Genomic DNA, 18,188 nt, shown 5'->3' with positions numbered 1-18,188 from the left:
AAAATAAAATAAAAAATTAAAAAATAAGATCAAGCTTGCCAAGTTCTCCAATGAATTTGATGTTCCCCAACATCTTGATCTTAGCAATGGCTCTCTGTTCCTCCTCCTCTGGGAGGAGGGGATTTTCACGCTTATCATAGGCATCAACATTTCTGGTTCGGTTTTCAAATTCATCTTGTAATTCTGAAATTAGGAGGCGTCTGAATGTTGTGCTTTGCTTCTGTCCTGGTTGACCCTCTGCTGCTGGGCCATCAAAGTTTGGTGCATCTTCTGCCAATCGCAGACATAGCTGAGTATACAATGAGCTATACTTTGGCTCTTCTAAGGCTTTGTCCACAATCAGCAGTATGACCCCTTTAAGGATGAGTTTAGACTCTACACCCACATTGAGGAGCTCAAGGCATAGCTTGTCAAACTTTTCAGGAGTAAGCTTGTTTAGTATGTCTCTTACTTTCCTGATGATTGCATCATGTCGTTCTTTTTCATTTGCGGAGTTGTTTGCTGCAGAGCTGTCATCTCGTCTAGTGCTTCTTGAAGGAATCCATTTCTGAGCGTTTTGCCCTGGGGTTTTCCCCAGGAACTCGCTGTTGCCAGCAGTCTTGAGATAGTGCTGAGGTCCACCCCTACTTCTTCCTCCGTCCGAAGAAGCACTGAAACGAGAAGCACCCCCTTCTACAATCGCACTCTCCACTTTGGCGGCTTGACAACGAAGAATCTTCAAAAGAATAATATTAATGGATGGGGTGGGGAGGGGAGGGGAAGGGAGAAATTAAAAACCTTCACCTAGAACTCAGCAGCTGCCACCTCAGCTGCCTCCTCAGGATCCGGTCCTCGGGGACTCGGGGACGGGGAAGGGAGAGGGAAGGGGAATGGGAAACAAAAAAGGGGGAGGGAAGGGGGAGGAAGGAGTCGTGGAACGGTTTGAAACACTCAGTTCAGAGGAATCGCCACTGCAGCCAACACCTGGTACCCAAGGCCACCTCCATAGAGCTCCAACTCGCTGCTGGCGCTAAGGCGTGTCAGCCTCAACATTTCTTAAGCTGAAGGAACTGAAGAACAAATTCAAACCTCAAGTTAGGCAGAATATTAAATGATCCAGGAAGTACTAAAAGAAGATAGAATATACTGAGTCACTATATCAAAAGGAATTGGCAGACACAGAAGAATTTCATGAAACAACATATGAGCAAGAGCCTATGGTGATGAAAGAAGAAGTTCAGGCTGCTTTGAAGGAAATAACAAAAAATAAGACCCCAGGAATAGATGGTATATCAATTGACATATTTCAGCTAATAGATGCTGCCATGGACGTACTCACCAAGTTGTGCCAAGAAATCTGAAGAACAACCACTTGGCCAACTGACTGGAAGAGATCTATATTTGTTCCTGTCCCAAAGAATGGTGACCCAACAGAGTGTGGAAACTTTAGAACAACATCATTGCTTTCACATGCAAGCAAAATTCTACTGAAGATCATCCAAAAACGACTGGAACAGCACATCAGCAAAGAACTGCTGGAAGTCCAGGCTGGGTTTAGAAGGAGTTGTGGTACTAGGGACATTGTAGTTAATGTTAGATGGATCTTAGCTGAAAGCAGGGAATATCAGAGGAATGTCTATCTGTGCTTCATTGACTATGCAAGGGCATTTAACTGTGTGGATCAAAACAAACTGTGGCTGACTCTGAGAAGAATGGGAATCCCAGAACACTTGATCGTGCTAATGCCAAACCTATACTTGGACAAAGAGGCAGTCGTCAGAACAGAGCAAGGAAACACTGCATGGTTCAAAATTGGGAAGGGCGTACGCCAGGGATGTGTCCTGTCTCCATACTTTTCCAAGCTGTATGCAGAACAGAGTATCCAGGAGGTTGGGCTCTATGAGGAGAAATGTGCTGTCAGGATTGGTGGAAGATCTGTTAACAATCTGCGTTATGCAGTTGACACAACCCTGCTTGCTGAAACTGAGGAGAACCTGAAGCGGTTGCTGCAGAGGGTCAAGGACTGCAGCTTTCAGTATGGATTGAGGCTCAATGTCAAGAAGACAAAGATTCTCACCTCTGGACCAACTGGCAGCATCAGGATGGATGGTGAAGAGACTGAGATTGTTCACAGCTTTAGTTTGCTTGGCTCTACAGTCAACACTCTTGGCACCAGCAGCCAGGAAATTAAGACATATTGCAATGGGAAAGTCTGCTGTTAGGGACCTTTCCAAAATTCTGAAGAGCAATGGTGTCACTCTGGAGACTAAGGTGCATCTGATACAGGCCATGGTCTTTGCAATCACTTGTTATGCATCAGAGAGTTGGACAATGACTGGGGTGGATAGAAGGAGAATTAATTGATGCCTTTGAGCTGTGGTGCTGGAGAAGAGTGTTGAGGATTCCATGGACTGCTAGGAAAACAAACAGATTCAGCCTGGAGAGGGTTAAACCAGGCTGCTCCTTGGAGGCAAGGATTCTATGGCTTCGTCTAACATATTTTGGACATGTTGTTAGGAGGGACTGGTCCTTGGAGAGGGACATCATGCTTGGGAACGTGGAGGGACAGCACAGGAGAGGAAGGCCTTCTATGAGGCGGATTGATTCAGTGACTGGATAATTGGGATAGATGTGTCACAAACAGTGTGATTTGCACAGGACAGAGCAGAGTTTAGGGCTGTTGTACATAGGGTCATTATGAGTATCAAGCAACTCAGTGGCAGATAACAACAACAACTGAAAAGGCTTAGGAAATTAACTGATAAGTGTTTCTGAATCAGGAGTCATAATGCCCTCCCAGGGACAGAGAAGTCAGAAAGTTGTGATTTTTCTCAAAATGATACTGTAATATTGTTACCTTATTTTATATGTTTGTGTGTGTGTGTATTTGTTGTTGCTGATTGCCTTCGAGTTGAGCACAACTCATAGCAACCCTATGAACAAAAGGCCTGAGGCCTTTCTATGACTATCGACATTTATCAAAGTTCATAGTTTTCTGAGACATGTTGTTTAGGAAGTGGATATAATTGTGTATATTACAGAACAGATCATTCAGGAAGCAGAGCTTTATGAAGAGGAACGTGGCATCAGGATTGGAGGAAGACTCATCAACGACCTACATTATGCAAATGGCACAACCTTGCTTGCTGAAACTGAGGAGGACCTGAAGCGCTTGTTGCAGAAGATAAAGTACTTCAACGATTGAAGCTCAACATCAAGAAGACAAAGATTCTCACCACTGGGCCAATGGGCAGCATCATGATAGATAGAGACAAGATTGAGGTTGTTAACAATTACAGCTTGCTCGCCTCCACAATTAACACTCTTGACACCAGCAGTCAGGAATTCCAAAGATGAATTGCACTGGGAAAATCTGCTGCCATGGTCCTCTCTAGAGTACTGAGAAGCAAGGATGTCAGTCTAGAGATTAAGGTGCACTTAATCCAGTCTGTGGTCTTCTCAATTATAATTCACCAGAGAGCTGTATAACAACTAAGAAGGATAAAAGAAGAATTTCTGCCTTTGAGTTGTGGTGCTGAAGAAGAGTCATGGACCACCAAAAAACAAATAGTTCTGTCTTGGAGAGGGTAAAACCAAGTTTCTCCTTAGAAGCTAGATTTTGAGGCTCCACCTTACATACTTTGGGCACGTGGCTGGAAGGGACCAGTTCTTGGAGAAGAACATCAGGCTTAGAAGGATGGAGGGACAGCGCAGGAGAGGAAGACCCCGATGAGATGGACTGATACAGTAACTAGGGCAATGGAGGTTGCTGTGTCAGTCAATTAAACTGGCTCAGGACAGGGCAGTCTTCAGAGCTGTTGTACATGGGGTCGATATGAGTCGCAGGTGACTCAACAGCACATAGCAACAACATAATAAATAATATCGATATTACTCATTGTCATTGAATCTGAACAAATTCATAGTAGACCCTCAAGTGAGTTTCCAAGGCTGTAAATTGAACAGGAGATTGTCCTTCTCTTTCCCAAGAAGTTGCTAGTGGATTTGAACTTCCACATAGGATCAGCCTTTGAATTTGCAGCACAAGCCACTATAGACTAAATCACCAGAGTGCCCTAATGTTAGTATAACACACCTATAATATAGTCAATCAAGCTATTCCACTACTTGTAATACACCCTGAGAAGATGAGAACTGAGGCACCAACGGAGATTTGTACACCAATATTCATAGCAGCATTATTCATAGTCGCAAAAACATGGAAATAGAACAAATGTCTAACAACAAACGAATGGATTGAGAAATTTTGGTACATTCACACAATGGAATACTATGCAGCATGCAGGAGCAATGACTTTGTAAATTTTTACCTAACTTGGGTAGGACTGGAGTGCATTATGCTTCATGAACTAATTCAGTCCCACAAGGATAAATGTTGTATAAAACCACTATTGTAGAATGAGTATAAGGATCCAAGAGGAGTGGGAGAGGGAGAAAGCAGAGGGATGAAGATTTATAGGGGGAAAGGATATTAATCATGGGGTTGTACAATTTGATGGGTGCGGGTAAGGGAAATTGAAAGAATTTCTTCTCAAAAACAATGTATTAAAATTTTATATATATACTAGTATAAAGTTATAAAAATAAATACGTGATAAGAAGGTGAATGAATGGGTAAGTAGTTAAAAGAAATAGGTTCCGGGATCTCTGGTGGCCTAGTGGCAAGAAGCTACATTGCAATCCTGAAGGCATTTGGTTCTAATCCACCATATGCTCTGCTGGAAAAGGAGGGGTTTGATGGTATGCAACAACAAAAAGAAAAAAGAAATACTCTTTATTCCTCTTTCCAGTTAATAATCCTTAATGATTCTATTCTAGAACTCATGTAATAGTTTCATGCTATTTTGCAGTCAAATATATTCTGCCAGTAGAAATAGCCAAACAGTCTTTGCAATTACTTTATACATCAGAAAGCTGGACATTGGGTAGGGATAGATAATAGAAAGAGAACTGATGCCTTTGAGCTGTGGTGCTGGAAAGGAGTAATGAATATAACACAGACTGCTAAGAGAACAAACAGGTTCATCCTAGAGAGGGTAAGACCAGGCTGCTCCTTGTAGGCAAGGATTCTGCAGCTTCGTCTGACACACTTTGGACATGTTGCAAGGAAGGACCAGTCCTTGTAGAGGGATGTCATGCTTGGGGCGGGGGTGGAGGGACAGCACAAGAGAGGAAGACCCTTAATGAGATGGAGTGACTCAGTGACTGGGGTAATGGTGGTAGGTGTGTCAAAGACAATAAGATTGGCACAGCATAGAGCAAGGTTTAGATCTATTGTATATAGGGTTGCTATGAGTCACAGGCGAGTCAACAGCACATAACAACAATCTCAAGATACAAAGCTCTTAAATTCCTAAACTTCTCTAGCTGAGAAAGCAAAGATTCTCACCATAACCAGAACAAATGACTACAATTTTTAGTGTTTCTATTTATTATTTCTTAAGTAATAACAAAAGGAACGTTTGAGTAGAGGAAACAATCACTTCCATCACATCTTATAAGAGATACACTTTCTGTACACCCATGTTTATCGCAGCTCTGTTCACAATAGCAAGGAGTTGGAAACAACCCAGGTGCCCATCAACAAACGAATGGATAGAGAAGCTGTGGTATATTCACACAATGGAATACTATGCTGCATTGAAAAACAAGGAATTCATTCAATATCGTTCAAAATGGGTGAGCCTGGAGGACATTATGCTGAGTGAAATATCTCAGTCGCAAAAGGACAAATATTGCATGGTGCCACTGTTGTAAAATGGGACTGATATCAGGGTTGGGGTAAGACTGAGAAAAACTGGATAAATTGTGTATACTGCACTGAAACAGATGAGGGACTGAATAATTTAAAAGCGATGTATGATAGGGTCTTATGGTTATCACAAGAGTCCACAATTAAGGTTGCATAGTGGAATGTACTTGGGGGGGTGGGAGGGGTGCGGGGGGATTGTGTACCAGGGAGGGAGTCTTTCTTTTACTTTTGAAAGAGAGGAGCGAACTGGGGGGCAGGTGGAGAGGGCTGGGCGGGGAGAGAAGAGCAACAATGAATGAATGGAAATCCAAATTCTCTGTAAATGTTCATTAAAATTATTAAAAATAAATAAATTTTTTTAAGTGAACTAAGTTGGAAAAATCCATATCTTCAAGGATCTTCAATGCTGGGAGAAGCCAGATAGGAAACAAGCACCAGATGAACAAAAGTGCATTTCTGAGAGTGGAGGGCGGAGGATGCTATGAAGACGATAAAATAGAAATGTAAAGAGAATATTGTAATCTATTTTACTCCTATGCATACCATCAGGTGAGATCCATGTGTATAGCCTGCATTTATGTATCTTATAAAAGGTATTTGCAATGAATAAAAAAAAGAGATACACTTTCAGCAGGTAAGAGTAATCTTTCAGTCAAAGCAGAAAATTCCATAAATATAATTTTCTATCTCCAGGGCAAACAAGCTAATAGCTTACACCATCATTTAACAGCTTGCTGTTGCTATGGGTTTTGTTCAAAGACAGCAGTTACAAGGTCCATTTTAGCATGAATGTTGCAGAACTACAGATAACAAATAGCTATATATAAAATGTGACTGCTTCCCACCTATCCTTCCTCATAAATGGCATTATGATACCAGATGACAGTTCTCCCAGAGATGGCATATTGACCAATGTAACAAGTGGCTCCTCCTTGCCCACCCCCAGCCCCTTCTATAAGCAAGCACAGTAACCCAGAGTCCTTGAAAGGGCAGAGAATATCTTGGCTTGTAGGACCTGAATGCTAACCCAAGTACCTTATGCCACAGCTTGGCAAGGTCAGTCTGTCAGCATTGTTCAATATGCAGCACCAAGCATTGGAAGCTATCCTTCCTACATTTGATCTTGATTTCAGATATTTTGCTTGGCATAAAAAGCCGAGTGAAAAAAAGCATGACCTGTAAATAAGGCAAACTTGGCTTTGCCTTATTTATAAGCTGTGTAGCCTTGAAAAGGTCTATAAAACAGATATGAAAATAAACAGCTTGTAGAAACTAAAGCATGGATTGTGTTCTGGCATTTCTTGATACACATAAGTTATTTTCTTATTTTTGTTGTTATTGTTTTTGGTCAACAAGTAACCTCTCTTTCATTGCTTTCACAGCTGAAAGTACGGCAAGCTTTCAGAGGATGCAAATCACATGAAGGAGATTGCCCATTTTTCTCCCTCAAAGCAGCTGGTGGATTCAAACCACCTGACTGGGGCGCAGCACAACCCTGACACTCTAGGCTACCAGATCCTCTTATTTTAACCTTAATTCCTACTTGAATTGGGAAACTTTTGTTTTCTACTTTAATTTTTCTGTAGTTGATATTTTCAATGATTATTTTTTGCCAGAGATGAGAAGCTCTGGTGGTATAGTCCATAAAGATGCTAACCATAAATACATGTCTTTAGTGGTTCAAATCCACTACCTTTTAAAAAGGGATAAGGATAGACCATCCACTCCCATTACAATTTACATCTTCAGAAACCTGATGAAGAATCACAAGAAGTTGGAACCAGCTTGAAAGCAATGAATTTTCAAGAGACAATCCCTATTACATATGGAACATCTGTTTTAAAACTTGAACTTTAAAGTGTTCTAAAATAATAAAAAAGAGATAAGAACTTATTTCAAGGAGTGGGCTCATGCAAAAATGGAGGGTGGTAAGTCCAAAAATCCAAGTTAAGTGATTATAAGTTTGCAGAGAGAAGAGTTAAGTGAGAATTCTGCCAAAATATTTACTTACAATGTGAAGGCAGACATACCTAGGGAAATACTTTCCTCATTTCTCGCCTAACTGATTAATTCCATTCCGTTAGACTACCTTATAAAAGATATTCTGCTTTCTCCAAAGCAAAAAATTCCACTGTTTACCTATTTAAGTTGATACATAAAATTAACTATTACAAACTGGAATATCCCTCTAAGAACGCAAGTCAGCCCATATTGACATATGATCTTTAGAGTCTTTTATTTTTATTTTTCAACTGAAATTCACAATATTAATTAAATACAATTGAATGTGATCATAATCTGTTCAGGGAGAAAGTTGAGAATGTGAGACACACAAAAGAGAATTCTCAAAGAATGAATAGATATGTTTTTGGGGTGACTGCATTAAAAAACATTTTTTTATTTTTTACAAGACTTTATATTTAGCAAGTGTGATAAATCTATGAACTCTGTTTTGATATGTTTTGGAGTGAGAGGATGTCTAACCTCCACATCTAACTGAATTCTACGTCATGATTAGGAGTTGAATAATGACTAGGGATGATAGAGAATTGATGCCTTTGAGCTGTGATGCTGGAGTGTTGAATATATAAATGGATTGCCAACAGAAAACAAATGGGTTCATCCTAGAGAGAGTGAAATTAGGCTGCTCCTTGGAGATAAAGGTTCTGAGGCTTCATCTGACTTATTTTGGGAATGTTGCAAGGAGGTACCAGTCGTTGGAGAGTGACATCACTCTTGGAAGCATGAAGGGACAAAGAAGGAGAGAAAGACCATCAATAAAATGAATTGATCCAGTGACTAGAGTAATAAGTTGGCACAGTATAGAGCAGGCCTCAGAGCTATTGTGCATAGGGTCACTATGAGTCGCAAACAACTCGATGGCATATAACAACAACAATAATAACAATGAAATATGACTTGTACCATTTCACACTCTCACCAACAGTGAATAAGGGTTCTAGTTTCTCCACAACCTCGCCGGGATTTGTTGCTTGCTGTTCTGTTAAAGTTTGCTATTCTGTCTGGGGTGAGATATGATCTCATAGTTGTTTTAATTTGCATTTCAGGACACAGCAAGTAAAAACAAAGAGACGGTAAAAAAAAAAATCCAAAACAATGCAGATAAAACAAATGAGGCATTAGAGGTTCTGGAAAACCAAGAAACCACAATCTGTGAGGACCAATGCTATCAACATGATGGAGGGACACATGAAGATGTGGAACACAGAATCAGTGAAGTAGAAGATAGAATTGTCACCACTGATCTGCTAGAACAAAAAGCAGAACCAAAAGGAAGGGAAAGGAGAAAACCTAAGAATACTGTGGTACAGCATCAAGAGAAATAACATGCACATCATCCAAATCCCAGATCAGGAAGAAGCATAATGAAGATTAGAGAATATATATTCAAGAAGCTGAGTGATCACCATATATAAGAGACTCCAAAAGAAAAACAGCAAGGCATTAGTCAAATTGGCCAGAACCAAAGATAAAGAAAGAATTCTGGAAGCAGGAAGTGAGAAACAAAGATTTATAAAGGAGCGCAAATAAAATTAAATGCCAATTTCTCAGCAGAAACCAAGAGACCAAGAAGACAGTGGAATAACAGATATCAAATACTTAAAGAACACAACTATCAACCAAGAATATTGTGCACAGCAAAATTATCCACAAAATATGAATGCAAGATCAAGATATTCTCAGAAAAAGAGAATCTAAGGGAGTTTGTAAAAAGAAAACCAGTTTTGCAGGAAACACTGAGAGAAGTCCTTCTTACAGAGGTTCCACAGAAATCAGAATGAGCCAAAATAATTAGCAAGAACACCAAAAAAGAGCACAACAAAATGATAGCAATAAAACCTTGCCTCTCAATAATCACACTGAATGTAAATGGTTTAAATGCACATCTATCTGAAAAGAAAAAGAGTAGCAGATTGGACATAAAAGCAAAACAAAATCTATCAAAATCTACAAGAGACACACCAGAAAAGTGAACTTTAATAAAGACTAAAAGAGTGGTAAAAATATACCAAGCAGGTGGCAAACAGAAAAAAGCAGGAGTAGCAATTTTAATCTTGGATAAAATAGATTTCAATGCAAAACCGATCACAAAGGTCACTACCTAATGATTACAGAATCAGTAGAACAAAAAGACTTAGTAATAATAAATATCTATGCACCAGATGATACTGCTGCAAAATATACAAAACAAACATTAACAAAACTGAAAAAAGAAACTAGACAACACCACTATAGTAGTTGGAGACTTCAATACACCATTCTCAAGAAAAGATAGCACTACTAGAAAGAAACTCAGCAAAGATAGTGAGATTTAAACCACAAAATAAACCAACGAAATCTCATAAACAGTTATAAGATAACGCACTCAAAAAAGTAGAGTATACCTTCTCCTCCAAGGTGCATGAAAAGTTCTCCAGGAGAGATCACAATTTGGGTCACAAGGCAAATATCAATAAATTCAAAAACATAGAAATAATGCAAAGCATCTACACAGACCACAATGCTACAAAACTAAAAATTAATAACAAGAGGATAATTAATAATAAAAATGGGGGAAACATACATTTGGAAGCAGAGCAACACTATGCTTGAACATGAGTGGGTCCTAGAAGAAATAAAAAATGAAACTAAAATGTTTCTGAAACAGATGACAATGAAAACAAAACTTACCAAAACCTCTGGAAAACAGCCAAAACAGTAATCAGAGGTCAATTTATGACAATAAGCAAACACATCAAAAGACAGGAAAAAATGAACATTGACTCTCTAACCCAATATCTCCAGCAAATTGAAAAAGAACAGCAAGAAACCCTGACACCCTTATTGTCATAACAGGAGTCCAGAGTGAGGGCTACATAGGAGAGTGGACTTGGGGGGAGGGATTGAATAACTTTTCAAAGAGAAGAGCGAACGGGGGAGGGAGTGGGCAGGGAGAAAAGTGCAACAATGAATGAATGGAAATCTAAAGTCTCTAAACTTTCATTAAAATTAATAATAATTAAAAATTGGACAGAAATAAATGAAATAGAAAACAGAAAAACAACTGAAACCATCAACAAAACCAAGAGTTGGTTCTTGAAAAAGGTCAATAAAATTGACAAATCTCTAGCAAAACTAACAAAGGAAAAGAAAGAAAAGACACAAACAATCCAAATAAGAGATGAAACTGGTAATGTCACAACAGAAGCAATTAAAATTAAAAAGCTAACAATGGAATATTATGGAAAAATATGCTCAAACAAATCTAAAAATCTAGAGGAAATAGAAAATACTTAGAAATTCACAACCTACCTAAACTGACATAAATGTAAATTAAACATCTGAACAGATCCATTACAAAAGAAGAAATTGAAAAGGTAATAAAACAACTTCCAGCCAAAAAAAGCCCTGGACCAGATTGTTTTACAAGTGAATTTTACCAGACATTCAGAGAAGAACTGTCACCAATTCTACATAAACTATTTCAGAAAATAGAAAAAGATGAAATTTTTCCAGACTCATTCTAGGAAGCAAATATTCTTGATATCAAAGAGGTAAAGACACCACCAAAATAAAAGACTCTAGGCCAATATCTCTCATGAACATCATGCAAAAATTCTGAAGAAAATAATGGCCAATAGAATCCACGACACGTTAAAAAAAATTACCAAGTGGGCTTGATGAGAGGAGTAGAAGGATGGTTCAACATAAGAAAAAGAATCAGTGTAATTCATCACATTAACAAAGCAAAGAACACAAATCACATGATCCTATAAATTGATGCAGAAAAGGCCTTTGACAAAATCCAGCAATCTTTCCTGGTTAAAACACTCAACAAAATAGGATTATAGAGGAGAATATCCTCCACATAGTAAAAAGTATATGCACAAACCTGAGAGTCAACATTGTTCTCAATGGAGAGAGATTACAGACATTATCTAGTGATAGCAATAAGATAAGAGAAGGAAATAAGAGGAGTATTGAAATTGACAAGGAGGCAAAATTATCTCTATATGCAGATGATATATACTTATACTTAGAAAAACCCTAAAGACTCAACAAGAAAACTACTGGACAGAGTTGACCAATTCAGCAAAGTGGCAGGATACAAGATCAACATACAAAATAGATTGAATTTCTCACAGGGACAAAGAGAAAACAGAACTGGAGCTAAGAAACACAATACCCATCACAATAGCTAATCATACTATTAAATACTTGGGAGTAAATCTAACTAGAAACACAAAGGATTTATTCAAAGAAAATTACAAAATATTACTACAAGAAACAAAAAGAGACCTGGAGAAATGGAAGAATATACCTTACTCTTGAATAGAAGACTCAATATTGTGAAAATCACAATCCTACCAAAAGCAATCTAACGTTCAATGCACTCCCAATACAAATAACAGTTCCATTCTGCGAAGAGATGGAAAAGACAATTTTCAATTTCATTTAGAATGGAAAGAGACCCCAAATAAGGAAAGCACTCCTTAAGAGAAAGAAGGTAGGAAGACTCTCACTCACTGATTTCAAATCCTTCTACACTGCCGGTGGTCAAGATGGTGTAGTAATGGGACAATGACTGACACATAGATGAATAGAATAGAACTGAGAACCCAGAAATCAGGCCATCTACCTATGGACAACTGATTTTTTAGAAGGAGAGAAATCAGTTAAGGGGGGAAACAACAGCTCTTTCAACAAATGGTATTGGCAAAATTGGAAAACTAACTGTAGAAAACTAAAGCAAGATCCATACCTCATTCCATACACAAAAGCCAAGAATGTGGATCAAGGACCTAGGACTAAAACCAAAGACTATAAACGTCATTAGAGAAAAGCTTGGAAGAACTCTAGAAGCCTTAATCCACAACATAAACAGTCTTCCAAGCATCCTGAAAAACTTACAACCAGGAGAGGATAAAATAGATGAATGGGACCTTCTAAGAATCAAATCATTATACATTTCCAAAAACTTCTCCAATAGGGTAAAAAGACAATTACAAACTGGGGGAAAATATTTGGTAATGACATATCTGATAAGGAACTTATATCTCGAATTTCTAAAAGACTCGAGCACCACAAAATAAAGGTAAACAACCCAATTGCAAAATGGGCACAGGATATGAACAGATATTTCACCAAAGAAGACATTCAGATGGTGAACAAATACATGAAGAAATGTTCAAAATCCCTAGCTCTAAGAGAGATACAAATCAAAACAACTATAAGATATCATCTCACTCAGTAAGAAAAGCAAAATTTAACAGAGCAGCAAACTACAAATGCTGGCAAGGTTGTGGAGAAACTGGAACCCTATTCACTGTTGGTGGGAGTGTAAATTGGTGCCACCACTATGGAAGGCAATATGGCTCTTTCTCAAAAAGTTACAAATAGAGATATCCTTTAACCCAGTAATTTCACTACTGGGAATATATCCTAAAGAAACCAAAACTGCCACTCAATTAGATATTTGCTCACCCATGTTTATTGAGGTTTTGTTCACAATAGCAAAGAGCTGGAAATGATCCAAGTGCACATCAACAAACAAATGACTAGAGAAGCTGTATTATAAGCTCTGGTATAATTACACAATGGACTACTATGCTGCATTGAAAACCAGGAACTCATGAAACAGTATACAAAATGGGTGACCAAGGAGAACATTACTTTGAGTGAAATATCTCAGTCACAAAAGGACAAATACTACATAGTGCCACTGTTGTAAAATGGGACATCAGGGTTGAGGAGAAACTAAGAGGGGATAAATAATGTATATTGCATTGAAATAGATGAGGGAGAGAACTGTTTAGGAGGACTATATGATTACGTATTCATTGTCATGAGAAGAGTTCAGAATGAAAGCTGCATAATGGAGTGGATTTAGGGGGGCAGGGGAGAATTGTATAACAATGAAAGATTTTTTTTTACTTTTCAAAGAGAAAAGCTAACTGAGGGGAGAGACATCAGGGAGGACAGTGTGTAACAATGAATTAATGGAAATCCAAAGTCTCTGTAAATGTTCAATAAAATTAAAAAGAGAGAGAGAGAAACAAGGTAGGAGATATGTCACTCCCTGATTTTAAATCCTACTACACTGCATGATGGTCAAGACAGCGTGGTACTGAATACAATGACAGACCCATAGATCAGTGGAATAGAATTGAGAACCCAGAAATGAGTCCATCTATCTATGGTCAACTGAATTTTGACAAGGAGAGGAAATGAGATAATTGGGGAAACGACAGGCTTTTTAACAAATGGTGTTGGCAAAATTGGAAAAGTATCTCTGCAGAAAACTCAAGCAAAATCCACACCTCACTCCATATACAAAAACCAACTCAAAGTGGATCAAAGACCTAGGACTAAAATCAAGGACTATAAGCTTCATTAGAGAAAAGCTTGGAAGAACTCTAGAAGCCCTAATCCACAACATAAAGATCTTCCAAGAATGCTGAAAAACGTAAGAACAGGAGAGGATAAAATAGATGAATGGAACCTTCTATGAATAAAATCCCTATGCATTTCAAAAAACTTCTCCAACAGAGTAAAAAGGCAAGCCACAGATGGGTAAAAAATATTTGGTAATGGCATGTCTGATAAGGGACTTATATCTAGAGTTTATATAATACTTGAGCACCACAACAAGATATAGGTAAACAACACAATTGCAAAATGGACAAAGGATATAAAGAGACACTTTACCAAAGAAGACATTCAGATGGCAAATACATGAAGAAATATTCAAAATCCCTAGCTCTAAGAGATACGAAAATCAAAACAATTATATGATATCATCTCACCCCAGTAACTATAGCAAAATTCAACAGAGCAGCAAACAACAAATTCTGGAAAGGTTGTGGAGAAACTGGAACCCTTATTCACTGTTGGTGGGAGTGTAGAATGGTTTAATCACAAAGGAAGGCAGTATGATGCTTTCTCAAAAAGTTGGAATTATAAATACCTTTTTGACCCAGCAATTCCACTACTAGAAATATACCCTAAAGAAACCAGAACTGCCACCCAAGCAGATATATGTATGCCCATATTTATTGCTGTTCACAATAGTAAAGAGTTGAAAATAATCCAACTGCCCACCCACAAACAAATGGATAGAGAAGCAGTGGTATATTCACACAATGGAATACTACACAGCATTGGAAAACAAGGAACTCATGAAATATTATACAAAATGGGTGACCCTGGAGGTCATTAGGCTGAGTGAAATATCTCAGGCACGAAAGGACAAATACTGCATAATGCCACTGTTATAAAACAAGACTGATATCGGGGTTGGGGGAAACTAAGAAGAGGAGGATATGATGTACACTTTATTGAAGATGAGGGAGAGAACTGTTTAAGAGGAATATATGATTAGGTATTATTTGCCTAATAGTCCAGAATAAGAGGTGCATAGTAAAGTAGAAGGGGGGGAGGGGATTGTATAACAGTGAAAGAGTTTTTTTTCTTTTTCTCAAAGAGAAAAGTGAATTGGGGGGAAGGGTGGGCAGGAGAAAAATGTGCAACCATGAAGGAATGGGGGGGAAAAAATCTTCTTCACAAAAGGCCACATAAATGTTCAGCTATATTTTCGCCTACATAGTTAATTACCTGCTTTTATGCTTTTGTTTTCAAAATTATTAATTTAATATATGTTGTTGTTGTTGTTGTTGTTAAGTGCCATCAAGTCACAAGTGACTCATATTGACCCTATGAGCAAAAGTCCTGGACATGTCCTGAACAACTTTTATTATTTCTCTGGGTTCATAATGTTTCCTGAGGCAAGCTATTGTGGAAGTGGATGCCACTCCTGCTTCCAAGCTTCTTTTAATCGGGGAGCTTCACCAAACACCGTCCACCATGGGTAACCATTCTTGCATTTGACTCATCAGTGTCACAGTGTTCCGCTTCACAGCAACCATGAATTACCTCTGTAGAGCAACTGGACCTACCAGGGTTACATGACCTAGAAGAATGATTCACCAAAAACAATTAAAGGCAGGCCTGAGTTTTTTTTAAATATTTGAAAAAAAAAAAAGAAGAAGACTGACAGCTGTGGGCATACCTAAACCTGTTCACCTTGCTTTAATTTGTGGCCTCTTAAGGGCTGAATGCTGCCGCCACTGCCATGTGAGACAGAAGTACAGGGGAACTAGGAAGAGGAATGGAAATTGGGGATCCTAGCTTTGTCCCCCATCACCCAAACAGGTAGCCTGTCCCAGGTGCGTGCAGAACAAAGTGCCCCATGGAGGCCTTGGGGCCCGAGGGCCTGTGGCCCTCAGCCAGAAAAAGAACACTACATACCAGATCTACGGGACAGATCACCCCTCCCCTGAGAAATAGTGTGACCACAGTTTGTTGTAAATGGAAGGTAAAATGCCCAAGCCACAAGAAGTTAAACCTGGAGCAGAAATTAAAGATAAAGGACTTTTCTTCAGAACCATTTGAAATATGAAGGTTTCCCTAACATTAGAGGTTTATATTTGGACTTACAGGCCCCTAAACTCAAGGAGCACTGACCACAGCATAAGAAATCGGCAACATCTTGATGAATTTGGAATCACAAAAACCCATAAAGCTTGAAATATAAGCTGTCAGATCAAGGGGTGTATAGCAGGCATAGGTGTTGAAGGGAGTAGGTAGGAATAAAAGGGAATACTGGTGGAGCAGGGAAAGGGGTGGGTCAAGAGACTCATGTCAAGGGCAGGGACACAACTAAAACTACTGGTTATTTCTACAATTGGGAAAGATCTTTCGTTTGCACTGTTCTGTAAAATGCTTTTCTGTCAGATACTTTTCTAAATCTGAGCATTCAGATTAAGACAGACTAAGAAGGATTGGCCATCCACTTCTGAAATAGCAGGCCTTCAAAAACCCTATGTGCAACAGAACACACTTAGATTAGTAGATAGGGCAACAGATGTGGAACTTTCAAGTATGGAAATAGTGAAGAGGAGGAACAGTTGTAAGCAGACACTCATGGTTGGAACATGGAATGTGAGAACTATGAATGTGGGAAAGTTGGATATTTTTAAAGAAGAAATGGAACACATAGATATCGACATATTAGGTATTGGCGAGATGAGATGGACTGGCGTGGGACATTTTGAATCAGATGATCGTATGATCTATCATGCTGTAGATGAAAAGGTGAGAAAAAATGGGTTGCTTTCATAGTTAAAAAAGTTGTTTCTAGATGTGTCTTGAAATATAATATGGTGAGTGACAGGATAATAATATCCATACACATACAAGGAAGTCCAATGAATACCACTATCATCCAAAGATATGCGCCAACAACCAGAGCCAAAGAAGAGGAAATAGATTATTTCTACCAACTTTTGCAGTCAGAGATCAATCAAACATGCAATCACGATGCATTAATAGTGATGGGTGACTGAAATGCAAAAGTTGGGAACAGAGAAGAAGGATCAGTAGTTGGAAAGCATGGACTTGGTGGCAGAAATGAAGCTGGAGATAGGATGATAGAATTTTGCACAATGAACAATTTATTAGTTGCAAAAACATTTTACAAGAAACATAAAAGCCTATACAGATGGATTTCACCTGATGGTATGCATAGGAATCAGATAGATTACACCTGTGGAAAGAACAGCTGTAGAAAATATCAGCTGTGAAAACTAGGCCTGGTGCTGATTGTGAAACAGATGCAAACTACTCATATGCAAGTTTAAACTGAAGCTAAGGAAAGTGAAATCAAGCCCACAGGAACCAAAATATGACCTTGAGTCTATCTCACCTGAATTTCAGAACCATTTCAGGAACAGATTTGAGGCCTTGAACACTAATGAGCGAAGACCAGATGAGTTATGGGAAGATACCAAGAATATAATCCAGGAAGAGTGCAAAAGGTCGTTGCAAAGACAGAAGAGGAAGAAAAGACCAAAATGGATGTCAGAAGAGACTCTGAATATTGCACTGGAGAGCCGATAAGCCAAAGCAGAAGGAAGAAATCAAGACACTAAGGACGTGAACAGGAGATTTCAAAAGGCTGAGCAACAAGACAAAGTGAAATATTATAATGAAATGTGCAAAGAGCTGGAGTCAGAAAATCAAAGGGGCCCAAATCGCTCAGCATTTCTTAAGCTCAAGGAACTGAAGAGGAAATTAAAGCCTCAAGTTCTAATACTTAAAGATGCTTTGGGTAGAATACTGAGTGATCCTACAAGTATTAAAAGAAGATGGAAAGAGTATACAGAGTCATTATAACAAAAAGAATTGGCAGACACAGAAGAATTTAATGAAACAACATATGAGCAAGAGCATATGGTGGTGAGGGAAGAAGTTCAGACTGCTTTGAAAGAATTGGCTAAGAATAAGTCCCCAGGAATTGATGGTATGTTGTTGTTGTTGTTAGGTGCCGTCGAGTTGCTTGCGACTCATAGTGACCCTATGTACAACAGCCCTAAAC

At 38.7% G+C, this 18,188-nt stretch overlaps 1 pseudogene; it reads right to left on the bottom strand.

The window, feature by feature from the left end:
• LOC102875141 overlaps positions 1–18,188 on the bottom strand; it is a 38,247-nt pseudogene that overhangs the window by 3,222 nt on the left and 16,837 nt on the right.

Source organism: Elephantulus edwardii, unplaced genomic scaffold, assembly GCF_000299155.1.
Source record: "Elephantulus edwardii isolate Elephantulus edwardi_28Jun2011 unplaced genomic scaffold, EleEdw1.0 scaffold00111, whole genome shotgun sequence".
Taxonomy (NCBI): Eukaryota; Metazoa; Chordata; class Mammalia; order Macroscelidea; family Macroscelididae; genus Elephantulus; species Elephantulus edwardii.
The sequence above is the reverse complement of the archived record's forward strand: the minus strand, read 5'-3'. Positions and strand labels throughout refer to the sequence as shown.